We start from the raw sequence: 27905 nt of genomic DNA on the forward strand, positions 1-27905 counted from the left end.
CACTTCTGAAAAGCTGTTTGTGAGTGGAAATATCAAGTTGAAAAATATTCTCAAAATTCCTTCAGAGTAATCCACTTATAAAGTCAGTATTTAATCCTTGATTTATCTCTTCTTTAAGTTCACATTTTCACACAATGGGTCTGTTTAGAGTGGAAGTCCCTTTGTAATAATGAAAAAAAAAAAAAAAGAAAAATGGCAAAATACTAACATATTACCAGTAAAATATTCTTGGCAAAGTTAAGATCTTATTGATAAAGGTATCCCAATTAATAAAATAATATTAAAATATAAAGCTCCTAAATTATCTAAAATAGGTACAGAATATGAAGACAAAATAAATGTAATATCTTATTAATAAAAGGTGAGTCCAAACACATTAATCATGTATTCCACTGAATAAGCAATTATCTGAAAAAAAAATCAATTACTTGACCCAGTTTAGAAGGTGATATTTCTAGACCTTTACCATACATAGCATTAGAAGATTTCTTCTATACGATGCTTAGCCATTATGAACTATCCCATCATAAAAAATTTGTATCTGATTGGGTTGCACTATTTAAAAAAGCACCTTTATATATAATTATGTATACTTGAGTATATACACATATATAAATACATTTGCATTAATATAACACAAACATTTATCCATATGCTTTAATATGACTCATATTATCATTATCTAACTGTGACAGGATAGGCATTATGATATTTATTGATGGTTATCAGGCATTTAAACTAAATTTTTGTAAGCTCAGAAACTATATGGGTAAACATTTTTTTTAAAAAAGGACTTAAATTTCTATTGTTTGATTCATTGACAAACAAGGGGGGAACTTTCTAAGGATTAAACAATGATTTTTAAAAAGTGGTAAGCTTCCCAAAAGAATAGTAAGGGAACTCTATAAGACATGGTAGATGAAGAAATGAATTCAAGTAGCATTTTGCAAGGGCTTTCATAAATAATAGTTTCTCTTGGGGCGCCTGGGTGGCTCGGTCGGTTGAGCATCTGACTTCGGCTCAGGTCATGATCTCGCGGTCCGTGGGTTCGAGCCCCGCGTCGGGCTCTGTGCTGACAGCTCAGAGCCTGGAGCCTGTTTCTGATTCTGTGTCTCCCTCTTTCTCTGACCCTCCCCTGGTCATGCTCTCTCTCTGTCTCAAAAATAAATAAATGTTAAAAAAAAAATAATAGTTTCTCTAAAATATTCTGGCAGGAAGCTAACAAGTCAGTCAGTGTGACCCTATGACATTTACTCACAGGTAGAGTGAAAATTAACAGAAAATCAAATAGTTTTTCCTCCTATGGACATCATGGGGGAAAAAAACCTTAGGAATATTTCAGTTTCTAAACCATTCTTTAAAAATAGATGAAAAGAGGCATCAGATTGAGTAACTTAAAGTGCAATGAGTATGCTAGTCTCAATTGGAGGTTTGTGCAAGTTCTTAATAATGTCTAATTTATTCAAAGAACGTTTATTTTGACCTTATGACCTTCCCAATTTTGGTTTTTAAAATATTTTTATTTTATTTTATTTTGTTTTCATTTTTTTTAAACATTTATTTATTTTTGAGACAGAGAGAGAGCATGAACAGGGGAGGGTCAGAGAAAGAGGGAGACACAGAATCTGAAACAGGCTCCAGGCTCTGAGCTGTCAGCACAGAGCCCGACGCGGGGCTCGAACCCACGGACCGCGAGATCATGACCTGAGCCGAAGTCGGACGCTCAACCGACTGAGCCACCCAGGCGCCCCTAAAATAGTTTTATTTTATGAAATAATGGGAAGAACAGATAGATGGTTTATTTATACTTATTTTTAAGCTTTTACTTTGCAGAATAAAAAACTTGTTAAAGCCATGTTAGTTACCAAAAATTCCTTGCAATTTTTACCAGTCCATGAAATAATGTCTGGGAACCAGTGATCTAGACTGACAAGACAGATTTACAATAAAATATTAAGTAATTAAAATATTCCTAGGGGTTCCTGGGTGGCTTAGCTGGTTGAGTGTCTGACTCTTGGTTTCAGCTCAGGTCATGATCTTGCAGTTCCTGAGTTCAAGCCCCAAGTCAGGCTCCGTGTTGCCAGTGCAGAGCATGCCTGAGATTCTATCTCCCTCTCTCTCTGCTCCTCTCCTGCTTGTACTTTTTCTCTTTCTCAAAATAAATAAATAAAACAAAAAAAATTATAAAAAATATTCCTAGAATAGTATTCTGGTTAATTAGATTTTCACATTGTAAGTTAACCTTTTTGTTTCGGCCTTACTCATTCAACTCAATTTGACATGGATTTATTAAAAGCCTTAGTTAGACCAGGCATCAACCCAAGTGATGCTGATAAAAAGATGTATAAGCATGGCCTTTGATCTTGGAGAACAGATCAGATTAGTGCAAGAGACAGAAAAAGAAATATTTAAAAAATATATTTATATATTTTGAGAGAGAGATTGTACATGCTCCTATGCCCTCAAGTCTGGGGTGGGGGGCGGGTGGGAGACAGGTTGAAAGAGAATCCCAAGCAAGCTCCAAGCTGTGAATGTGAAAACCGACCTGCGGCTCCAACCTACCATGAGCTCATGACCTGAGCTGAAATCAAGAGTCGGTGGCTTAACCAACTGAAAGAAACATTTAAGTCCTGCTTTCAACTTGACACTTGGAATTGAGATGTACGTATGTGGTAGAGAAATAATCATGTCAGGAAAGGGGGTAAAATCTGAAAAGTCTTCACCAAGAAGGCAATGCTTCTGTTAGGTTTTGATGGATATCTGAGAATCCTCCAGGAGAGCGTGGAAGGGAAGGCTATTCTACACAAAGGGAACCACGTGCCCAAAGGCATTGAGGCTTGAAAGAACAGGATCATTGATATTGATAGAGGAGTCATTTCAAGTGTCAAAGGAAGGAGTGGCCAGAGAAGAAATCTGAGAGGTAGCCTGGAGTCGGATTATAAAGGGAGATGTCTGTTTCGCTGAGATGCTTGGACTATATTCAGTATGAGCCTAGAGAATCTTGGAAGGATTTTAAGCAGGAAAGAATTAGAAATCTAAAAATGTATTAGTATCTCCTTTCCGCCTCAATAGATAGAATATACTGAACAAAATTAAATCTTTCACTGATGATTGAAGGTTGTTCAGTGAAATTCTCAATGAATATCAGTTCTCATTTTACAAAGAAACATGTTGAAAGCATGAAAGATGGAGGACATGGGCCTCCTCTATAGGGTCTCTATAGAGACCCAGGAAATATTTCTTGAAGTTTCTTTATAAAATCAAATTACCATGAATTTATTTTCTCCTAATTTGCTTCATTCTTGTTAATATTAATAAAGGGCTGGGGGAAGAGATTTTTGTTGACAGCTTCTAGGAATTGGATTTTTCTTCATTTTACTGCAGAAAATCAGTGGTTAATAGATGGTATCCACAAAAGTGCTAAGTGAAGGGTAAAGTTGTGCCACTTTTGAGTAGATTTTGGAGATTCTGTCTCTGCACAGTGGAGATATATTCATTTTTTTTAAATGTTTATTTATCTTGAGGGAGAGAGAGACAGAGTGCAAGCAGAGGAGGGGTAGAGAGAGAGGGAGACACCGAATCCAAAGCAGCCAGGCTCTGAGCTGTCAGCATAGAGCCCCTTGTGGGGCTTGAACTCAAGAACTGCGAGATCATGACCTGAGCCGAAGTTGGAAGCTTAACCAACTGAGCCACCCAAGTGCCAGGAGATATATTCATTTTTCCCTCTATTCTTTACTTAACACCTAATAGTTACTATATAAGTGTACAGTGAACTGAAAAGAATTTACAGTATAAATGATAACAATTTTCCTAAGGAAAACTAATTATTGGCATTTCACTAGTAGTTCTTTGACGTGGTTTACTTTTGTGTATGAGCAGGGAGAATAAATCATCATAATGTATTTCACCCTCTAAAAGAGTTTTAAAAAGATCTCTGTACAAGGATGTTAAAAAGCTTTAGTCATATTGGCACATTGGTAGAATATTTTATTTTTTATTTTTAAAAGTAATCTCTACACCCAGTGTGGGGCTCAAACTTACAACCCCCAAGATAAAGAGTTGCATGCTCTACTGACCGAGTGAGCCAGCTAGGCACCTCTGGGAATCTTTCTCTTTAAAGAATGGGGATCTAGCTTAAGGATGAGAAATAAAGGCATGGGATAAAGTCCCTCCGAAGGGGAAAGTGCACATTGTAAATTTCTCCAGGAGATAAAGTCTGTCTGAAGGGGAAAGTACAAATAGTAAATTTCTTCAGGGACTGGTTTAGTAACACTGAACAAATGACCTGCATATTGGAAACTCTCGGTTTGCAGATTTTCTAAATTTTTCCTTGATGTGAAATACTAATGGTGCTTTTAGGAGTAGGAGTTTCGATGTATGAGCTAAAAAGTGATAAACAATCTTATTGTGGGCAAGTGTGAAATAATAATAATAATATAAAATAGAAAAAATAATATAAATTATGTTTGTCAGGTGATGATCTCAGCATGGTTGGTTAAGTGTAGGGAATAGAATTTAGAGGTTACTACAGATGGGCTTCTGGAATTATGAGCTCAAATGCCACTGTAATAGAACAATCTGGACATCATAAAACAGCTGTTTTACAAAGAACTTGAAAATATCACCTAGATCTTGAACAAAACCTACTACTGTGTACACATCTGATATACTAGATGTTTTTATTTCCAGAAGATCATACTAGATATTAGAGTATAGAATATTCTTAGTCTACTTATATTCTAATAGAATATCAGAACCCAGAAGCAATCTCAAAACTTGACAGTAGTAAATCAAGAGAAAACTGGTATTACTTTACCTTGACTACGGTAAAACAAACAAACAACAAAAAAACCCTAACCACCAAAAAACAAAATGGAATAGGCTGAAAACAGGGATTTAGTTATAGACACTTAAGAAGAGATTTATAGAAGCATCTATGAAGGCCATATAAATACAACCCAGATATTTCCTTGTCTCTTGCCCCTACTAGAAACACCTAAATTACCTAAGGCGTTTTCCCTTTTCTGACTGCCCGATATTTATGGGTATGTAAGATTTTTGAGCTGAACTCACATTAAAGTCCTTTGGACCACCAATGTTTATTTCCCCCTTTCTGGCACTAAACTCCCTTTCCAGGGTACTGCTGAGTGCTGCCATTTTCTAGGCACCACTGGGCTACCACTGCAAATGCACTAAATAAATATCCTGAGGTCCAAAGGCTGTCAAAGTTCATTGGCAAAGAGGCCAGGACCCTTAACCGTTTCCCCCTAACATTCTTAGATGGGTACCAAAGCACTAACTGTACCCAGTGTTAGTAGTTACAACTCTTTCTGTTCTTACAGCTCTGGTGGGAAACTGGGGACATCATAACCCCCTAGGCTGTCGTAGAATTTCTCCTCTCCTGGGTGAGGTCTTGCTGCAGGGTCTACCTTCCGGTGCCAGACTCCTTATCCCTCAAGGAATAGCCTTCTGGTGCCCGCTTCGGTCAACCTGGGCTCTCCCTGTGATAGTTCTAGCAAGGGCGGGGGCGGGGGAAGGGGGGTGCGGACGCCTTCAACTTTTGAAGCTGGCGGGAGAGGAACCATCTATGGTGTAGTCTTTTCAGAAGAACACCTTCGCTTTCGTGGCAAACGCCGAGACAACACAGAGGACGTGAATGAAGCGGAACTTTTAATGCAAGTGATTTAGTTTGTTTAAATGAACGATTGTGAGATAACGACACCTCCAGGTTTGCAGATATCTTTACGAAAGCTCTTCGGGGTAGCGAAATGCCAGTAGAATCGACGGTGAAAGTAGAGTGGGCAGTGAATGAAAACTTGAGTGAAGCTCCGGAGGAGTTAGTACCAGAAGTTCAGGTATTCTAACTCATTCTCACCACTCCATTCACTAGACCACAGGACTCTGAGGATCAGCAGGATCCCAGCTCAGGATAGATTACTCGAGAAGATTTTGAATGTTTCTCGTCTCCCTTTCTCGCTTTCCCCAATACAGGCTGTGAGTCTGTCCACGACCCCTACCACCATTTAAAGGGAAAGGCGCTTAGAAGGCAAAGTAGGGAGGACTTTGCGGCTCTATTTCTCAAACCCGTGAAGAGAGAGCGAGAATGGGCAAGGGGCGTGCAGACTAACTCCTTCCTTGCCCAATCAGGTGCACAGGAAGATGTCCTTTTACCAATAAAAATAAAGTTCGCTTTCCGGAGGCGGGAGGGTGAGCCTTGACTGCCAGTTCTCCAAAGCAACGATCGAGTAGAAGACAGAGAGTGATTAGACGTAGGGCCAACCCGGGAAAAGGGGCGGGGTGGGGGCGGGAGCCACTCTGAGCGGCGGCTGGGCTGGCCAGTGGAGTGCGAGGATTGCTGTTCCTGTTGTAGTGTTTCTCGCCAATCAGGGAGGCGAGGGAGTAGGCGGGGCGGGGAAGGGGTGGGAAGAGCTCGCAGCATCGCCGGGCGTCCGTCGGGCTCAGGGGGAGAGAGAGAGAGAAATCCGGTTAAAATCAGAGTCGGAGGTTTAACCACAGATCGGTTCCGATCGGATTATTCCTTAAAGGGGACGCGCCATTGTCAAGAGAACGGAGCCCGGGGCCCGAGGGCGGGGACCGGCGGCGCCCGAGGAGCGAGGCAGCTGCACTTGGACTGGGGACGGGTAGGTGTCGCCTGGGGAAAGACGCTTCATTTCACTTTCTCTTCCAGCCCCAGGGGCAGGCGCCGGGATGCCCACCGCCCGGCGGCCGCAGCCCTGGCAGGAGACGAGGTCGCCGGCCCTCGCCCGGCTGCCCTTCCTGATGAGAGCCGAGGGGGAGGCGGGCCAGGATGGCTGGCAGGCTGCGGCGCCCGGGCAAAGACTCATAACGGACGGTAAACGGCGGCGCAGCCCCCGCCTCAACCGAAAACCCGCCGGAGCGGCAGCGGGTCCTCGGGGAGCGCCGCGCGCCTGGCTCCCCCGCGCGCCCGGCTCCCGTCGCGCGCGCCGCTTCCTCGCGCGCCCCCTGCCCCTGGAGCGCCCGCCTCCCCTCGCGCGCCCCCTGCCCCTCGCGCGCCCGCCTTCCCTCTCGCGCCCCGTTTCCCTCGCGCGCCCGGCTCCCCTTCGCGCGCGCGGCTCTCCTCGCGCGCGCCGCCGGCTCGCCGACTCGCAGGAGCCGCCCCGCGGGGAGGAAGGCGGCGGCGGCCAGGCGGAGGGAGGCCGGCAGCCACGGCTTCGCCGCCCCGGCCGTGGAGGGAGGGCTGAGGAGCAAACTTGGCGCGGCAGCTGGCGGCCCCGGGCGGGAAGAGGCGCTGCGGACCCTTGGAGCGCGCGGAGTCGCCCGCCCGGCCCAGCATTGTCCCTCTTTTCCTCTGCTCTCGTTTCTCCGCCCACTGCTCGCGGTCGCACCCCCAGACCCGCAGCCTGCCGGAGCCGGAGTCAGCCCCACGGACGCCGCAGCCCCGGCTCGCGCGCCGCCCGGGCCTGATGAGCTTCTCTGCTGCTCTCGGTGTCCGCACCCGCGCGGGCTGCCTGGGCGCTGAGCTCTTCCTTGCAACTTTTCTTTGGCGGGGGATGGAAGTTGTGCCTTCCGGGCAGCAGGTTCTTTGGTCAGCGACTCTATTCTCCTTTCTGGAGAGGATGGTTTCTAGGGCGAGATGGTTCTTGATTGCCGTCGGTTTTTCCTCCTCTCCCAGTTTCGTTCCCCGGCACCGAAAATCACTTCTCTCTTGGACTGGCAGTAATACGGGAGCATTAACCTCTCTCAGGCCAAGATAATAGGGAAAAAAAAGGGAGCTATGTTGATGAGGGGTAACAGGTCTATGTAGAACTGAATTTGGAAAGTTACCTCGATTTACTGGCGGAGGTTCTTTTGGAAGTGGGGAAGAGCAACCCACGCAACAAAACCAACCATTAGGTTGCTAGGGTCTATAAGATTAGGAAAAAAAAAAAACTTTTTGTAAAGAAATGAAGTTGGTTTTGTAGTGTTCTGACTAGCAGGTATCAACCATACAGTTAATTTCTTCTACAGAACTCCTATGCCTTATAATTAGTAACAGCAACTTTTACTATTGATAAAACAAGTATGAGATTTTTTTTTCCATCCTGAGCATTATTGCTGTGCTATACTTGTCAATACTTGCTAAAGAAATCATTTAGAAACAGCACATCCCTTGTTAGAGACCTTATTTAGAAAAGAAATGTTTTCATAAGCATTCATTTTTGACAGTTTCTTCTTGAGCAATACTTTTGTAGAGAACTTGCATGTGCAAGTTACAAGCCTATAAACAAAGTAGCAGTGGGTGTGTTATTCTGTAGTCTTTTTTTTTTTTTTTTTTTTTTTGCTACTCTATCAAAAATAGCATTCCATCCCGTCTTTTCTTCCATTCTGAGTTATTTTGTAAAAATTGCTTCTCTGGAAGAGTGAATTTTGTTGGAACGCCTGGCCCAGTGATTTTTTTTTTTTTTTAATGCAGTACTAACAACTTCCCAAAGTGTTCCTTGATGAACTCACTGTCTAGTAACTTTCTGACTGGTGTGGAGCATTATTTCACAGTCTTGGCAATAACAAGAAAGGAGAAATTATACTCGGGAAACTGAAAGTCAATTTCAGATAATAATGTTTGAGAAGTACTTTATTCTTCCCACAGAATTTAGGAAGTGCAGACACACACAAAAAAACATGTTCTTTTGTAGTAATCTTGATAGTATCTAGCATTGTTACACCTATATTCCTCTCCTCCCTCCCCTTTGATCCTCTTCTGTGATAATGATGTCAAGCTTGCAGCCATAGTCTTCCTTTCCATCTCATAATGTAGTAAGTAGAAGATTAAAACAAGTTTCCAAATTTCTTAGTTTACTTCCAGTTTAAACAATAGAGGAGAGAATCTGAACTTTCAGAATTATCTTTGACATACCTAGGCTCTGCTTTTTGGAAAACATTTTTCCTGTGTGCTTTTTGTATTGTTTTAAACACATTGTCTTCCATATACACAGTGCCAAGATATTTCTTGAGTTTGTGAACTGTCCCTTGAGATCCTTGGGAACTAGGACTGTCCTTCATTTCTGTGCAAATTCACTGTGTCACAATAAATGTGTTGTCTTAGGACTTTGTGACAAAGAGATAATGTTCTGTAAAGGCTGCTTCAGAGACTTAATTTTTTTTTTTTTAATAAGCACCTTTGTGAACAAGTTATACCAAAGCACAGCAATTAGTTCAGTGTCTAGGGGAAGCATCTAGGATGCTTTTAGTTCTTTGTACAAAAAATGTGATTTAATTGTTTACAATACCTGTTCCACAGACGTCTTTTGTGATAGTGATAGCTAATTGTCACAATTATTAGGACTAGGTTTAACTTGTCAGTGATATCTGTTGAGTATCCATTTATTTAAGGAATATTATGGAAAGATAAAGTAGAAATGGATGACGGTCATTGCTCTCAAAGGTATGCAGTTTAATGGGAAGATGCAAAATTATTATCCATAGGAAAAAGACAGTGTATATCTCAGCACAGTAACAGGTGCAAAGTGACCGTGACATAGGACTCGTGCCCAAATGGTAAAGGAATAGTGGTATAGAAGAAATCTAGGTGAGATGGGAAAATTTTCATTGCTTTATACAGCAGGTTTTATAGTTTTAAAGAAATTTTAAAAGATAAAATATGTTTGGGGGTTGGCTGGGTGTATGTTCTCTACTTGAACTATTTTTATCTGTAAAATATTTTTTTGGGGCAGAGCATGTGCTCTGAATTTCAACTGTTGTTACCTCGCTAGAGAGATCATCCATCTAACCCAGCTCAAATGTCACCTTGTCTGCACGCTCTTCTTCTGTTCTCCTAATCGTAAGCGATTGCTCTTTCCTCTTGCTCTTATAAAACCTTTTACAGCACAAGCCATGCTCTGACTTAGGTGTGGTTATGTTTGTATTTCCTTCATTAGATTGTAGACTTTGGTAAAAAACCATTAACAAACGTTGGAGGTCCTCCCTCTTTTTTCTTTTTTCTTTTTTCTTTTTAATGGTTGCTTAAAATACTGGAGCATTTTTTTGTTATCCCACCAGTATTCTGAAAAAACCATAAGCTTTAAAGAAGTTCAAATTGTTTTTATTTGGAGAAAGTGTATATGTGTGTTTAGAGGTAGAACCATATTCCCCTTATCACCAATATGGTGATACATATGCTATCGTAAAACATTGGTACAAAAGAAATGTAGAGTTTGGGAATTAAAAATGCCCCCCATACACTTCCATGATCACATTATAACTACTGGTAATGGTTTGGTGTTTATTCTTCCAGTTCTTCCCCCTTCTTTTATTACCTTCTGGTAGGACTTGCCTTAAACCATCATATTTGAAAGTTTTAATTAGTAAGTTGTGTTTATTGGGAATGGAGAAAGATAATCAGTTCTTACACACTTATTACCCAGTTCTCTGGGCTCAGTTATGTTTTTTCTACTTTTTCTTGAGATACAGGGCTACCACTAGTGTGTGTTCAAAACATTTCAAAAACTGGTCAAAACCTGTGTTGCTGAACAGTTTACCTGCCTTTACCCGAAAATACTTTTTGGAGTACAGGGGCGCCTGGGTGGCTCTGTTGGTTAAGCAGCCAACTTTGGCTCAGGTCATGACAACTTTGGCCCAGGCCATTATCTCGAGATTGGTGGGTTCGAGCCCCGCGCCGGGCTCTGTGCTGACAGCTCGGAGCCTGGAGCTTGCTTCGGATTCTGTGTCTCCCTCGCTCTCTGCCCCTCCCCCGCTCATGTTCTGTTTCTGTCTCTCAAAAAATGAATAAATACATTAAATAAAATAAAATATGTTTGGAGTACATACTTCTAAACTTAATCTCTTCTCATTTCTTGATTCTTTTAATCTCTAGAGAGCATTAAAAATTGCTTTGAGATTGCCAACAGGCACTCCTCATAGTAGCCCAAGGAGGAATGTGGGAAGACATTTCTTCATTATCAAATCACATACACAGGTTGTATTCAAACCTTATGTTGCTCCTTATAAAAAGGGAGCTCCAGGGGCACCTGGGTGGCTCAGTGGGTTAAGGGTCTGACTCTTGATTTCGGATCAGGTCGTGATCTCATGGTTTGTGGGTTCGGGTCCCACATCCGGCTCTGTGCTGACAGAGCAGAGCCTGCTTGGGATTCTCTCCCTCTCTGTCTCTCTGCCCTCCCCCCACAATAAATAAATAACTTAAAAAAAAAAAAGGAGCTACAATTTGGGCCGATGAATTGGGTGATAAGATTCTGTTGTCTTAGGTGATTCTTTAAGCTAGCCTACGGGGAAAATGGTTTTCCAAAGGTTCCTTAAATAGAAAACCCAGCTGTAAGCAGTCAGTTGGCCTAATCAACTGAGAAATCTCCATTCATTCAGCAGATTTTTATTGAGACTTGCACCTACTTACTTGCCTAGCATTGAAGATAAAATTAAGTCTGTTTCTACCAAAATTGTGAGCTTCTCTGTGTAGGATCCTTAAATAGGCAGAGTGGTACCTGAGGATTAAAACTAGTGTAAACAAAGGGCACACCCAGGTGCATTTATTATTCACTCTTGTATATTTTTCTGCATAGCTTCTTCCAAAGTATGCTAGCAAACAAATCTGGTCTTCCGCAGGGTGCTGGGGGCCATGGAGACTGTTAAAATAAATAAATCTATGAGCTCTAGAATTTTTTTTATTAAAAAATTTTTTTTAATGTTTATGTTTGGGAGACAGAGGGAGAGCAAGCGGGCGAGAGAGCAGAGGAGGGGCAGAGAGAGAGAGGGAGACGAAGAATCCGAAGCAGACTCCAGGTTCTGAGCTGTCAGCATAGAGTCCCACGCAGGGCTTGAACTCACAAACTGAGATCGTGATCTGAGCTAAAGTCGGGCCTTAACCGGCTGAGCCACCCATGAGCCCCTATCTTTTAAAGATTATTTTGAGTGGCCATTTTTGATCAGACCTAAGACACTTTGATGCTGCTGCTTTCTTGATGTTTCTAGGAGATAAAATTTTCACCAACTACATCCTGTTGTTGGGTGACAGCAATTGTAAGATACACCTCTATTTCAGAGCATCCATACTTGAGAGAGGTTGAAGTGTTGTGTTTTGATCGTTTTATTTATTAAAGGGTGTCGGAGTTGATGAGAAAGGGATATTAGTTTGTTCACTCACTGTAATGCAGCCTCACTTTTTAGGTCATAAAGTATTCACACGTATGCTCTGTTGCCTGAATGAATTTTAACATAATATTTCAACTTCTCAGGATTCCTTGTTTTGTTCTGTTTTGAGTTTTGTTATATCTCTATTTCATGGTAAAATTCAGATGTGATGTAATTTAGTTCCAATATTAAAGAATGCTAGAATATGGATAATTTAAATACAATTTTCAGTTTTGTTTCTTCATTTAAAAATTTAAGATGGATTATGCTGTCTATAATACTGGTTAAAAAACACCACTTTATTTTTATTTTTTTTAATGTTTTTATTTATTTTTGAGTCAGAGAGAAACAGAGCACGAGCAGGGGAGGGGCAGAGAGAGAGGGAGACACAGAATCTGAAGCAGGCTCCAGGCTCTGAGCTGTCAGCAAGAGCCTGACGCGGGGCTTGAACTCACAGACTGTGAGATCATGACCTGAGCCGAAGTCGGACGCCCAACCAACTGAGCCACCCAGGCGCCCCCAAAAAACACCACTTTAGTGGTTCCGTGTTTCACGTGTCTTGGGCGCCCATGAGCACATAATGATTTATTTGCGGAAGAACCTCCAGCCATTAGTTTCCTCAGGCAGCAGCATGCAGACCACCGTATTTCATTCATTTGTTGGTGAAACTGTTCCTTTCTAAATCATGTCTGGTTGGGGATTGATTTGCTTATAGCTTTACTGTTAGCTGTATCTCTTTGCTCTCATTATACCCGCTTCTCGTACTTTCCTTGCCTTTCTAATTTGATATTTTTAGTGTGCTGTAAGAGTAGAATCTGCAGCTACACTCGTTGAATGGTGGATAAAAATGATAGAAGGTTCTGAATAAGGAGCCAGAGGAGCCGGTCCTTTAGTGCTAGGACCTTGTTCTGTTGGCTTTTACTGCTTAGATGACTCTCACTTCTTCCCTGGTTTTGGACTCTGTTTCAGGTAGATGATGTTTCTGGATAGCGGGTTGTGTAACAGGATGGGATTATTACCTTGTGGAGGTTTAGCTTCCCCTGAATAATAGACCTCTTAAAATTCTGTCTTACTAAGTCAAGTGGATGGTGAGTAATTAGTTAAGTGGATGGAAAAGAGGAAAAGAATTCTTTCTTAGATGTCTTGATATTCTACTTGCTCTGCATCATGATCCCCAAGCTTGTACATCAGGATACTTGAATGCATGGGATATCGTTTGTTGCAATTCAGAACCTAATGTAATTCCAAGAGCAGAAATTAGAGGCCTTCAAGAACCATGAGGCTGCATGCAAAATAGCCACCTTTGCCTGTTACCTGGATATTATATGTCACCTGGATCTTTTGGTAATCTATTTTCTTTTAGGTAAAATTGTCTTTGGAGGTGTCCTTTTTGATGTTTGTGTTAATGATAACTTAGACTCTGTCTTGTATTTAATATTCCTGGCAATATTGAAACTTTAGTATACTTTCAGCAAATATTGGTTAGAGTTTTAGTCCTATATTTCTTTATGGTTGCTTCATTTTTTCCTGTTGTAGAATTCGTGGAGTTAGTGTTTTCAGAACTGGAATGTCTTTGGGAATGCTCTGATACAACCCTTACATTTTGTAGATGACAGTGAGATTGTGACTTGTTTAAACTGCAAGTTTAGCTAGAATAGAGTTCTTTTCAATTCTCAGTCCAGTGTTTTTCCTGTTCTTGTATGCGCTTCCCTAAGTAAAACCTTCAAGGGACAGATAGAATCTTAGACTTTTGTAGCCTCTATTAGTAGAGATCTGCAGTTTTCCTGTCACACCCCAGCTGTATAAATAATTGTGTCTGCATTCTCAATATGTCCGTTTGCTGTAAACTACATACCACATATATTGTACATTGTAAGACCCTAACAAAAATGAGATAACGTTGAAAAACATTGTAGAACAATTTAAAATGTATTATTTTTATGTTTTCGATACATTTAAAATATTAGTAAAAAAATAAGTATGATTGAAGACCGTCACTTAAAAAAAACCCTTTATTTTGAAATAATTATAGACTCATGGGAAGTAGTGAAGATAGGCAGGGAGTCCTGTGTAACCTTCATTCAGCTCTCCTGGTTATAATATCTTATGTAAGGTGATGTTACTAACATTAAGTCAGGAAACTGACATTGGTACGGTACTGTTAAGTAGCCATATTCAGTTTTCATGGTTTTTAAAATTTTTTTATTAAAAAAAATTTTTTCTGAATGTTTATTTATTTTTGAGAGAGAGAGAGACAGAGTGCGAGCAGGGGAGGGGCAGAGAGAGAGAAGGATACACAGATCTGAAACAGGCTCCAGGCTCTGAGCCGTCAGCCCAGAGCCCAACGTGGGGCTCTAACCCACAAACAGCGAGATCATGCTCTGAGCCAAAGTCGGATGCTTAACCAACTGAGCCACCCAGGCGCCCCAGTTTTCATGTTTTTTTAACGCACTCATTCAGGTGTACATGTGTGTATAGTTTTGTGCAATAGATAACGTTTCATGATGTCTAGATTCATTTAATGACCACTACAATCAAGATTCAGTACTGGTCCATTACTGCCAAGAAACTCCCTCATGCATCTCAAAGTCCGCCCCCCCCCCCCCCCCCCCCCTGGTTACTGGCAACAGCTAATTTGTTCTATCTCTCTATAACTGTGTCATTTGAGAATGTTACATAAATGGAATCATACTGTATGTATCTTTTTGAGGTTGACTTTTGCACTCAGCACAATGCCTTAGAGAACCATCCAAGTTGTCCAACGTATCAGTAGTTCATTTCTTTTTATTACTGAGTACTTAGTATTCATTGTATGGATGTGCCACAGTCCCAGTTTGTTCACCTGTTGAAGAACATATGATTTGTTTTCTAGTTTTTGGCTATTACGAATAAAGCTGCTCTGAACATTCATGTATAGGTTTTTGTGTGAACATAGGCTTTCATTTCTCTGAGATAAATGCCCAAGAGTGCAATTGCTGGTTCATATTGTAAGTGTATGGTGAATTTTATAAGATTATTTTCCAGAGTGGCTATTCCCACCAGCAACGTATGAAAGATCTGGTTTCTCCACACACTTGTGAGAATTTGATATTTTCTCTATTTTTAAAAGGTTACACATTCTAAAAAGTTGTGATATCTCATTGTGGTTAAAACAATTTTTTAAAGTTTTTATTCATTTTTTTTGGAGGGGGGGGGAGAGACAGAGAGAGAGAGAGGGAGAGATAATCCCAAGCAGACTCTGCCTCATCAGTGTGGAGCCTGACATGGGGCTTGAACCCACAAACCGAGAGATTATGACCTGAGCCGAAATCAAGAATCGGGTGCTTACCCGACTGAGCCACCCACGTGCCCCTCATTGTGGTTTTAATTGTCTTTCCCAGTGGGCAAATTGTTTCCCTAATGAACAATTTGGATTGTTTTTTATTATTGAGCTTTGAGAATAAGCTCTTTGTCAGATACGTGATTGGCAAAAATTGTTGTTGTTGTTGTTGTTTTTTTTCATCCTTTTAACAGGGTCTCTTACAGTGAAGAAGTTAGAAATTTCATGTAGTGCATTCATTTTTTTTTTTCTTTTATGAATTGTGCTTTTGGTGTCACATCTGTGGACTCTTTGTCCAGTGGTAGGTCTCAAAGATGTTTTTCCTTTGTTTTCTTCTGAAAGCTGTATAGTTGTACAGTTTACAAGATAATCACTTTTACCTTACACTTTTGATAAAGTACTGGTATTGTTAACACACAGTTGTCAGTTCTGCCATTTTCTTGTTGCTTGCTTGTATTTTGCTTTATTATATTTAATCCACCTTTCTTTGCAAAACTCTTATTTTTTTATTTTTAAATTAAAAAAAATTTTTTTTAAGTAGGTTCCCCAACTCTGAGATCAAGACTTGAGCTGATATGGGGCTCCTGGGTGGCTCAGTCAGTTGAGCATCTGACTTTGGCTCAGGTCACGATCTCATGGTGCGTGAGTTCGAGCCCCGTGTCAGGCTTGCTGCTGTCAGTGTGCAGAGCCTGCTTCGGATCCTCTGTCTCTCCTTCTCTCTGCCCCTCCCCTGCTCACACTCTCTCTCTCAAAAGTGAATAACCATTAAAAAAAAAAAAAAAAAAAAAAAAAGACTTGAGCTGAAGTCAAGAGTCGTCTGTGTCCCCCAGGAGCCCTTGCAAAAATCTGTTCTTATTTGTTACAGATATTTTAATTAAGTATCCAATTCTGGCAGTCTTTATTTTTATTTTTTTAGTTAAAAAAATTTTTAATTCTAGTATAGTTAACATACAGTATTCTATTCATTTCAGGTGTACATATAGTGATTCAACAGTTGCATACATCACTCAGGGCTCATCACTGCAAGGGCACGCTTTAATCCCCATCAGCTGTTTCCCCCATGCTGGTTCCTGCCCCCCTCAGTTCTCTATAGTTGAGAGTCTGTGTTTTGGTTTGTCTCGCTGTCTCTTTTTCACTTTGTTCGTTTGCAAAAATGTTTGAAAACCCATTAGTGAGTGAGATCATAATTGTAATGAGATCTGCAGATGTACTTAATTGGGCCCAAGGAAGCTGCAGGATGTGGCAGTTTGCTGAAAGTGAACAAACCAGTGAGGGCGTCACAAACAGCCCCTCCAGGGTGTGGAGCCTGCCTTCTTTCCTTGACCTACTTGGACCTCCTAGAACACTGTGTGTGCAGTCAGTGCCACAAACAAAACTCTTCTGAGTATTTGAAACAAGACGAGATTTACTGAAAGGGTATAAGATGCTTACAGAACTGTTAGAAGAGCCTAACAGCTCCTCTAGGGCGACAATCCAGAGGTGACCCCTCGGGGGAACTCAGAAGGCACCGCCGTCCCTGTCCCTGTACTGGGAGCCAGAGCTTGTGCCACCTCTGTGGCCGCTCTGGAAACTGCGGGACAGACGCAGCGCATCAGCTCAGGACTGGGAAGTCAGATCAAAAAGCTTCCGCTCTGTGGCTCCTGCCACTCTGCTTCTTGCCACCCAGGAAGCTGGAGACTGGACGCTGGAGTGATGCTGTAGACAGAACTCCTACTTCCACAACCGTGCTTACCCCCAGACTCCTAGGAGAGGTGGCTTTCAGGGTGCCTAGAGGTACGCTGGAGGTCGAGTGAGGCAATCCGTGGTAACTGGCGTTCTTCACGTAAAGGCCACAAGGCTGCGGCAGCCTGATGCAGGAACGGGAGAACGTGCTGGTGTCGATTTCATGTACTGAGTATTCGTAAAGCTCAATTTCAAATTTAAGAGAACACATACGTTTAGTCTTACAGGATTTTCTTTTCACCCCAGCGGCATGATCATCACCCTGTCTCTGACAGGTGTGGGTACTCCTCTTTGAGCTTAATACATTTTGAACTAGTAGGTCTGGTATGCTTTTTTCCTCAAATATTTACATGTATATTAATGTTTCCCAATTTTATTTTTTTTTAATTTTTTTTTCAATGTTTATTTATTTTTGGGACAGAGAGAGACAGAGCATGAACGGGGGAGGGGCAGAGAGAGAGGGAGACACAGAATCGGAAACAGGCTCCAGGCTCTGAGCCATCAGCCCAGAGCCTGACGCGGGGCTCGAACTCCCGGACCGCGAGATTGTGACCTGGCTGAAGTCGGACGCTTAACCGACTGCGCCACCCAGGCGCCCCAATGTTTCCCAATTTTAAAACCCTGTCTTTCCTAGGGGAACCTGGCCGGCTCAGTCAGTAGAGCATGTGACTTTTGATCTTGGGGTCGTGAGTTCAAGCCCTACATTGGGTGGGGAGCGTACTTCAAACGAACCAAAGCACATCTTTCCTTTTTATAAGTATACAAAGTATAAAATGTTATTATTTTGGGAAACACTCATTAAATTCAGTTAACGCCATTTTCCTTATTGTCGGGACCTGAGCCTTGTAACACCCGTGTTTTCCCAGGTCTCCCTGGGGAATAATGTAAAAGAGGTTGGTTTTCCCTGAGACCCATGTTTTGGTGCCAGAGGCTCTACAGCCAGCAGTCATCACTACTTTGGTATCTGTTTGTCAAAAATAATTAAAGTTTGGTTCGTTTTATTGCATACTTTAGGTTTTTATTTCTGGGTGTAGCAAATTTTGGCACACAACCAAAAGTGAGACATACAGATATCCTTGTAAAGACTAGTTTTATATGGTCTGTGATGGCAGTAGATTTAAAAGGCAATAAAATGGGTTGTATGAAAAATTTTGAGTGTGAGTGCATATGCATTTTTCTAGTGGGAAGAGGTCCATAGGTTTATCAGCTTTCAAAGCAGAGTCCATGATCCTGAAAAGATTAAAAATGGCTGCTCAGGACACCTGAGTGGCTCAGTAGGTTGAGCATCCGACTTTGGCTCAGGTCATGATCTCACGGCCCCCCATCGAGTTTGCTGCTGTCAGCGCAGAGCCCGCTTTGGATCTTCTGTCCCCCTCTGTTTCTGCCCCTTCCCCGCTTGCACTTTTTCTCCCAAAAATAAATAAATCTTTTTAAAACATGGCTGCTCGGGGCACCTGGGTGGCTCAGTTGGTTAAGCGTCCGACTTGGGCTCAGGTCATGATCTCACAGTTCATGAGTTCGAGCCCCATGTCAGGCTCTGTGCTGACAGCTCAGAGCCTGGAGCCTGCTTTGGATTCTCTGTCTCCCTCTCTGCCTGCCACTGCCCTGCTCGAAGTCTGTCTGTCTGTCTCTCTCAAAAATAAATAAACATTAAAAACAATGGCTGCTCTAGAGACGAAAGTTCAATCAAGACATTTGCCAACCATGACATTTGCCAACCATGTAACATCAAGGCTTTTGCTGTCAATCACAGACCATTTCCCTGATCTCCATCCTATGCCTGGAGCCTTTTTTTAGGACATGGAAAGAAAATTATTGTTACCCAAGTGTTTAAGGAGAGCGATGGAACAACATAAGAGTTCATTACTAAATGAGGAGAGATACCTGGAAGTCAATTATATTGCAATCATTTTTTTTCAAAAAGGAACCTTTCCTATATGTATGGTTGATGGGATCCTGAAAAATAATGGGTTATGTGTGTCGAGACATATTAAAATGTTGATAATCTCTAATCCAATATATTATACCTTGGGGGATATATCTGAATACTTGAAATAGTTATAAAAATAATTTATATGTTCAAATCTGGAACCTAAAATTATACCATTTAGGAAGGAATCTACAAATGAAATAATTTTAGCCTTACTTCTTTTTTTAAATCAAAATCTATTTTTTTCAGGAATAGAATTTAGTGATTCATCGCTTTCCTATAACACCCAGTGTTGCCTTATTTCTTAACATACTACCATATGACCTCATCGCATACACCAAAGCCTCAGTGGAATGCAGTCTGGTGTGTAGAGATTTACAAAATCATGCACAGAGATTTCACACGATGAAAGAGGATATGGTTTTGGTTGATGGGAGAAGGAGAAGCCTTTCTCCCTTCACCCTGACACACACACACACACACACACACACACACACACACACACACACACACACACACACACACTCGTAGAGAGAGGGGTAGTGAGGGCTTTGGGACAGACCAGTGGAGGCTGTGTTATCTCGATCCTGATTCTACCGGTTCAGTTACACAAGTAGTGAATATTATTATAGTAGTATCTCTTATGAGTCATGTCAAGTCTGAAAGTGGGGTGGCCCCAGATTCCTCACGTGTAAAATAGAGTTGTTGTGGGGATTAAATTAAAAGATATAGACAAAGCACACAGCATAGTGCTTGTGGCAGGCAGAATAACGGCCTCCCTCCCCATCTTAATCTCCGGAACTGAGGATGTTGTATCACACAGCTGAAGGGGATTTAGGCTTCAGGTGGAATTAAGGTTGCTAATCAGCTAATTTTGAAAGGGAGTACTCTGGGTTATCTGGTGAGCCTAATGAATCGCAAGGGTCTTTAAGAGAAGCAGGATGCAGAAGAGTCAGGACCAGAGAGATAGCATCATGAGAAGGAACCAAACGTCCACCGAGGCTTTGAAGATAAAAGGGGCCTGGGAGCTGAGGAATGTGGGCAGCGTCTATAAACTGGTAAAGGCAAGAAAATGGATTATCCTTAGCGTTTCCAGAAAGGAACCCAGCTCTGCCGACACTTTGGCTCTAGTCCAGTGAGACCTGTTTTGGACTTCTGACTTCCAGAACTGTAAGATAATGAATTGTAAGCCACTAAGTTTGTGATAATTTGTCACTGCGGCAATTGATTGCACTACAGGAAACTGACATGGTGCTTGCTTGATAAATATTAGCTAAATATACATGGTCTTCCTCTCTTAAAAATCACCTATTGAAGTTAACCCTTGTCTGGTTCAATGTATCTGTGTAGCTAGCTTTCCTTTTTCAGAAGGAAAAATGTCCTTTATCTTCTTTTTACTGAGCCCCACAATCTCATCTCTTCCATATTTTCCGTCACCTCCTGTGTCTTCATTTTTTCCTGCCTCCTTGCCTGCTACCTAGAAATATGCACGGAGCTCTCTCATCTCGGAGAACCTTCTGTTTGACGCTGCTTTCCCTTAGTTACCACACTGCAGCCACCCCAAAGGACCACAATACTCTGAAATGTCTTCACATTTATCAGATAATTTCCTCTTTGATTTCAATTCTGGATAGGTTTCTAACTATTATATGCGATATAAGTTAATATAAGAACTTGAGTGCTTACCTTTTCATAAGCATTATACTATGTTGGTGGTGATGAGGTTAGAAATGAATGAGCGTCTCTTCTCTGCAGGAGCCTGTTGCGGACAATAGGTAAATTAGCCAACTGTTAACAAGCAGTAAATACCAAACATCAGATGTTAAAGTGAGTGGTGAGGATAGTAAGTAGGTATGAGAGGGCAGAGTAGGGGAGGCTGTTTTAGACCTGAACAACCTAAGAAGGCTTCATAAAAGAGATTTTTGAGTGAGGAATGTGCTCTTAAAGGAATTAGGAAAACTGGTTTCAATAAGATAATCTGTATTACTAGAAACAAAAGAGTTCTTAAAATCTCATTCTGCTTTGGATTGGTGGAAAATGTTTTTTTTCCTCTTGAATTTTTCTGGTTGAGGAGAGACTCTTGTAGAATTTAAAAGATGTATAAACCTAAATTACAATAAATTGACGACACATTTGTCTTGATAATCTCAAGTATAACACGAGATACATACTGCTTTTTCTTTGTATTAAGTTTGTTGGTATATAAAACTCCAAATAAGATTTGAAATGTAGTATGACTTAATCTGAGTTCATTGTGTTTTATGTACTAAAAACATTGACTGTGATTATATTTTTTTTATTAAAAAAACATTTTTTTTTAACATTTATTTATTTTTGAGACAGAGAGAGAGCATGAACAGGGGAGGGTCAGAGGAAGAGGGAGACACAGAATCTGAAACAGGCTCCAGGCTCTGAGCTGTCAGCACAGAGCCCGACGCGGGGCTTGAACCCACAGACCGCGAGATCATGGCCTGAGCCGAAGCCGGACGCTTAACCGAGTGAGCCACCCAGGTGCCCCTGTGATTATATATTTTAAAGGAAAGTATTACATGGGCTCACTAGAGACAATTATGTTAGACAAACCTTAGTTGTTTGTTTGTTTGTTTGTTTGTTTTTTAGTGTTTGTTTATTTTTGAGAGAGAGAGTGCACACATGTGGAAGGGGAGGAGAGAGAGGGAGACAGAGGATCCAAAGCGGGCTCTGTGCTGACAGCAGAGAGCCCGATGCGGGGCTCGAGCTCAGAACAAACCGTGAGCTCATGACCTGAGCCAAAACAAAGATTGGGACCCGTAAGTGACTGAGCCACCCAGGTGCCCCAAACCATACTTCTTTTTAGGTAGGATTATTAGGCCAAGGGTCAGGAGAATGCAGAGAATGCAGTATCAGTGAATTTCAGACAGGCATTCTGCAACATTTCTCTGTTGACAAGTGGAGGAGTGTGGCCTGGATGACCATAAAATCAGGTGGAAATATGAGTGGTTGAGTAGCAACTCTAAAAATTAGTAATAATGGGGGCACCTGGGTGGCTCAGTTAGTTGAGTGTCCGACTTCAGCTCAGGTCACGATCTCACGGTCCGTGGGTTCGAGCCCCGCGTCGGGCTCTGTGCTGACAGCTCAGAGCCTGGAGCTTGCTTCGGATTCTGTGTCTCCCTCTGTCTCTGTTCCTCCCCCGCTCGCACTCTCGCTCTCTCTCAAAAATAAAGATAAAAAATAAATAAAAATTAGTAATAGGGAATTCGTGACAAGTGGAGAAAAATTCCTATTGCTGAAGGCTGCTGTCCATATTTTTGTAATGTGAATAAAAACATTGATACTACGCTTATCACATTTTTGGATGAAATGTATTTTTTAGGGGTAACTTTAAAAAATATTTCTGACTGAAATGGTGGGCCAAGGCTACCATGATAACTTAAAGGAGTTTGATATGAAGTCCTGTATATGAGTTGAGAAAACATCTGCATAATTATAGGAGTGAGGGAGATGTGGTTGAATACAAACAACTTAGGTATTTTAATTACTGTAATAAACTCCATCTGGATATAAAATGTAATGGGACTACGAGAAAGCCTGCATCGATTCCTAGACGGGACTTAACAGGAAGGAGGCTCAGCTCAGAAGAGGAAAGGTGTTAGTCTTACTTTATTCTGTACCGTCCAGACAACACCTGGAGTATTGTGTTGAGTTACGGATGTCACATGCGAATGAATCAGAAAACAGAAAATCACATATGTTGGTGAAGATAGGGAGAAATTGGAACCCTTGTACGTTGCTGGTAGCAGAATGGCACAGCTGCTGTGGAAAACAGTTTGGTGGTTTTTCAAACAGTTAAATCTAGAATTATGACATGAACCAGATAGTCTACTCCTACATATGTACCCAAAAGAATTGAAAACAGGTACTCAAACGAATACTTGAACATGAATATTTATAGTAGTTCTGTACTTACGTAGCCATTTACATTAGTTAAAACATAGAAACAACCCAGATGTACATCAACTAATGAGTGGATAACCAAAGTGTGGCTTATCCACACAATGGAATATTATTCAGCCATAACCGTGAACTACTGATAAACGCTACAGAGTGCACGAACCGCAAAAACCTGCTGAGTGAAAGAAGCTGGACACAGAAGATCACATGTGATTTCACTGATATGAAATATCCAGGACCGTTATGTCCATACGGATGTGAATTAGATGAGTGGTTGCCAAGGTCATGGGGAATGAGGATGGACTATCTGATGGATGTGGGATGATGAAAAGGTTTTGGAAATAGGGGTGTTGGTTGTAAAACATTGTGAATGTACTGTGTGGTATTGAGCCATACGCTTTATTTATTTATTTTTTAATGTTTATTTATTTTTGAGACAGAGACAGAGCATGAACGGGGGAGGGTCAGAGAGAGAGGGAGACACAGAATCGGAAACAGGCTCCAGGCTCTGAGCTGTCAGCACAGAGCCCGACGTGGGCCTCGGACTCCCAAACCGCCAGATCATGACCTGAGCCGAAGTCGGACGCTTAACCGACTGAGCCGCCCAGGCGCCCTGAGCCATACACTTTAAAACGCTTACTTACATTACCTGGATTTCACCTTAAAGTGTCAGTACGTATAAATCAACTGAATAGTATTGAGAATCCAGAAATAAAACTTCTGTGATCAATAGTTTTTTTTTTTTTTTTGACAAATGTGCGAAGAAAATTCAATAGGGAAAGAATAGTCTTTTCAGCAAATTGTACTGAGAAACCTGGAGATTTACATGCAAAAGAACGAATTTGAACTTCCTCCTCACATCATATACCCAGATTAACTAAAAATGCATCATAGGCCTAAATGTAATAGCAGAAATGATAAAACTCATAGAAGAAAACATGAATAAATCTTACTGACCTTGGCTAGGCAAAGCCTTCTTAGGTAGGACACTGACCGCACAAGCAACAAAGAATAAAATAGATAAATTGGACTTTATCACAATTAAAAACTTTTATGCCTCAAAGGACACCATCAAGAAAGTGAAAAGACAACCCACAAAATGGGAGAAAGTATTTGCAATTTCTATCTAATAAGGGACTTGTATCGAAGTTCTCTAAAGAGCTCTAATAACTCAGTAATAAAAAGACTAAAAGTAAACTGGTGTATTTTATGGTATGTGAATTATATTTCAATAAAAACTTAAAAAATGGGTCAAGTGGAATATGCTTAGAGATTTCTAGTCTTCAGGGATTCAAAATTAAAATCCTACTCTTTCCCACTGCTTGTCCTTTCTGTTTTTGCTCTCCCTCACTCCAGCTTCCAACCTCTGTCAGCTGTGCCTTTTACACTGACAAGGTGGAGAACATTTATGTTCTGTTCTGCAACCTTAATGAAGGCTGTGGTGCTTGGCTTTTATATTGGTCTGATGTCTTAATTATTATGCAGATATTCATTGCAGAGTGATGAAGTAATTATGGTGACATTTCCTTCTCTCTATGCCAGTATCATGACCCAGGCCAACAGAAGGATGATGCTTCTAATGTCAAAGACAAATGGATTCTCTTCCTGTAATCCATTAGTTGCTCGAAATCCTGTCCTTTTTTTTTTTCCACATTTGAACCACGACTTTCTCTTTTTTTCTTTTTAATTTTGATTTTTCTTAAGCAGTCTCTATACCCAACATAGGACTTGAACTCACGATCCTGAGATCGGGAGTCACCCACTCTACCAACTGAGCCAGCCAGGCACTCCAGAGCTATGACTTTCCTGACTAGCTTTTTGTTTATCCTGGTGTTTCACTTTGGTTCTTTTGGCAGCATTTTGCAGAATGTCTGACCACAGGTGACCCAGCTGATGGTCTTGACCTTTCTTTTACTGCCGGTGGTTACCGCTGCACCAAGTATCCTTTTCTCGCTTCCTAAAAGGCGGAGAGAAGGGCATAGAATGGGTGCTGCTTCTTGTGGATCTTCCCCATTTTTAAAACCTATTTTAGAAAAATTTAAAAACTCATAAAATTGTGAGAAGAGTCATGTGGACTCTTGTCTAACTTTTACCTCGATTCCCTTGTTATAAACATTTTGCTATATTTGCTTTTTCCTTTATCTTTGTCTATGGGTCTATAGTTGTTTTGGGGGAATCTTTTGAGAGAAAATTGTAGAGATCATGACTCTTTATTCTTAAATGCTTTACTGCATATCATCTAAGGAAAGGACTTCCTCATGTGATCGTGGAACAGTGATTAAATTCAGGAAATTTAACACTTGTATTCGCTCAGAAGCAGATGCTGAGGCCAGGATAAGGATTGCATAAATGTAAAAAGAAGGAAGCAGTAGTGGGCAAGTGGAGCCGTCAGATTGTGGTGGCTTGTCTGCCAGCAGAAGGAGGAGACCTGGAGGCAGGATTGTCCATTAGAACCGTTCTGTGTTGGGTAGAAATGGCTTGGCCTGTACCTTGCTTTCTCAGTTATGAGCTTGAGCTGTCCAGAGAACACCGAGATCTCCTCTTGACAGCTGAAGCCAACTGTGATGAAGCTAACAGCATAACCATACTTCTCCGCCTGCTGGTGACTTGTTTGGATGTGGGTGGTACCTCTCCATGTCCGCCATGATGCAATACTATCATCTAATACAGTCTACATTCAAATTCGCCAGTTGCCCAATAACATCCATTATCACAGATTTCCTCCCTGTCCTATCTCTTTTCATCTTGGAAAATCTTTCAAGAAGCTCCCCAGATGATTTTCCCGTATGTCTCGTAGGCCGGAAACGAACAGCTTCTCTACAGTGGGACAGGAGCAGTTGCTCAGGCCAATTACTGGCAGAGGAGACTGGGATTTCCAGGCTTAGTTTAGATCTACAGGGACTTTGTCCCATGGGTCTGGGAGAGAGGCTCCCTTCTCTAATCCTGTGATTTTACCTGATAACCTTAAAAAGAAAGAGAAAAAACAATTAGGTTTCTTTGGCAAGCAGTAAGGGAGGAAAACTGGGTAAAACAATCAGCATTTTGTGGGAATTTTCTGTTGCATAATTTTCTTTTTTTATTGAGAAAAGAAACATATGCATTCCTGTCATTAAACCAGCTTCTTAGTGATTGTATCTTTTGAATGGAGTCCACTCCTTTCTTCCTTTCATGGAGTTCACTAATTTTGTTTTAATAGGATGAATTATTGTCTATTTCTGCTGCACAGCTGCCATCCTGGGACGTCTTTTTCATTTCACTCTTGGATCATTTCCACTGTGTTCTCGCATCTACTTTATTGGGTTTCATCCTTGTTGCTAGAGAATACCCTCAAGTAATGCCCTTACATGTCTGAAAGTGTCTTTTTTCTGCTTTCTTACTTGATGGATCATTTGAATATAAAAATCTAGGTCACAATTATTTCACTTTAGAAATTTCTGCGACCTTGCTCTCCTGCAGTTGAGAGTTTCTGATTTTAGTCAGAGTCTTCATTTTTTGTTTTTTCCTCAAATCATTTAGAATCTTTTCTTGGTTGTTGTATGATTTCACAGGATTTGTCTACATGTTTTTTCATGGAACAGAAGGTAGGTCACTTCCTCTCACTTACCGAAGCCTGGCTCCCTGTCTTATTTTGTACCTGTTCTTTATTACTAATCTTTTATTCCGCGTGACTAATCTTTTATTCCACATTGATGTGGATGGTTCATCTAATACCTTTGACACACACTGTACCTATTCGTATCTTTCCTTGCTAATAGAGGCCCAATTTTGTCCAGATATTTAGTGCCCATGAGTTTCATGGACTTCCCTCGCCTCCATTCCGAAGGTGGCAGTTTGTGAGTATGGCTCAGCCTAAAGCCCATTATGTTCCATTCTCCTTGCTTACGATTGGTTTCGGGATAGTGACACAGACGTCTGCTGGAGTCTAGTTTCCTTCCGTATATGAAGGTACAGCCCCTCTCTTGGATGTTGTTATATGAGCTTATGATACTTGGAGCTGCCATCTTGGGTCACAGAAGGGAAAAGTGAGTTGAGAATGACCCTCAACTCAAAATTGTCTAAAATTGAACTCCAGATCTCCAGTTCTTCCCCTATCCCAATTTTCCACTCCATCTTTCCAGTTGCTAAGGCCAAAATTTTTGGTGTCATCCCTAACTTTACTCTTTCACATCCCATGTTTTATTCATTAGAAGATCCTATGAGCTCCTCCTTCAAATTATCTTTACATTTTACTATTTGTTCCTACTTATACCAGTGCCATCCTGGTCCATGCTACTGCTATTTCTTGCATATTCTACTGCATTAGAACAGTGCCTACCCAGGGAATTTTAGTAGGGTTCAACCAGACCTGTGGCCTGTGGCAATCCGTATTTGACATCACATTCACTTATGAGGATATGGGACAGGAAACACAGCTTGTCAGCAGAGAAGCACCAGTGTTCTTTTTGGGAGGTCCTGGTGGCAGTGCTGAAAGAACAGCCAGGGGTGGCTCAGTCGGTAGAGCACCCGACTCTTGGTCTGGGGGTTGTGAGTTCAAGTCTACAGTGGGCCTAGAGTTTACTTTTAATGTTATTTTTTTTAAAGAAGAAGGAAGAATAGCCAGAACTATTCTCTGTGCCCCCTCCTTCAGGTGGAGCTTAGGTGTGAATAATGAGGCTCCCACGAAGGGGGTATGTAGCCAACCTGTCTAAGAAGCTGCATGTTCCACAAAAGCCATTACCTTGTATGACCACCCATGAGCAAGGTTTCTAGGATCCCCACGGGGTACATGCTCGATTACAGCAGTCACCACACTAGGAGAAGTCCAAAGTTACAGCCACTCTCCAGGTATTTTTAGTCCCTCTCAGACCCAAGCAATTTACCAATGGGTCATTTTTACCATAAGCCATGTTGCCTAGTAACACAGCT

The 27905-nt window shown here is 41.4% G+C and overlaps 1 protein-coding gene and 1 long non-coding RNA gene across 7 annotated transcripts in view; one reads left to right on the top strand and one right to left on the bottom strand.

Annotated features, from left to right (window-relative positions):
- FRYL (FRY like transcription coactivator) overlaps positions 1-27905 on the top strand; it is a 307431-nt gene that overhangs the window by 24013 nt on the left and 255513 nt on the right. For 3 of the 6 annotated variants that reach the window (XM_047856241.1, XM_047856242.1, XM_047856243.1), the window contains exon 1: positions 5532-6641. The exons of 1 other annotated variant lie outside the window; for it this stretch is intronic. The gene's annotated coding sequence lies outside the window, so the exon portion shown is untranslated. Of the gene's footprint in view, positions 1-5527; positions 6642-27905 lie in introns of those variants that run through there. 2 more of the 6 variants (XM_047856237.1, XR_007151586.1) reach the window with 2 other exon arrangements.
- Positions 16721-27845, bottom strand: LOC125163930 (uncharacterized). Its single transcript, XR_007151591.1, has 3 exons — positions 27718-27845; positions 20757-20829; positions 16721-17324 (listed from the first exon to the last, which is right to left on the bottom strand). It is a non-coding gene; the product is annotated as an uncharacterized LOC125163930 (long non-coding RNA).

The sequence above is a fragment of the Prionailurus viverrinus genome, chromosome B1, assembly GCF_022837055.1.
Source record: "Prionailurus viverrinus isolate Anna chromosome B1, UM_Priviv_1.0, whole genome shotgun sequence".
Taxonomy (NCBI): domain Eukaryota; kingdom Metazoa; phylum Chordata; class Mammalia; order Carnivora; family Felidae; genus Prionailurus; species Prionailurus viverrinus.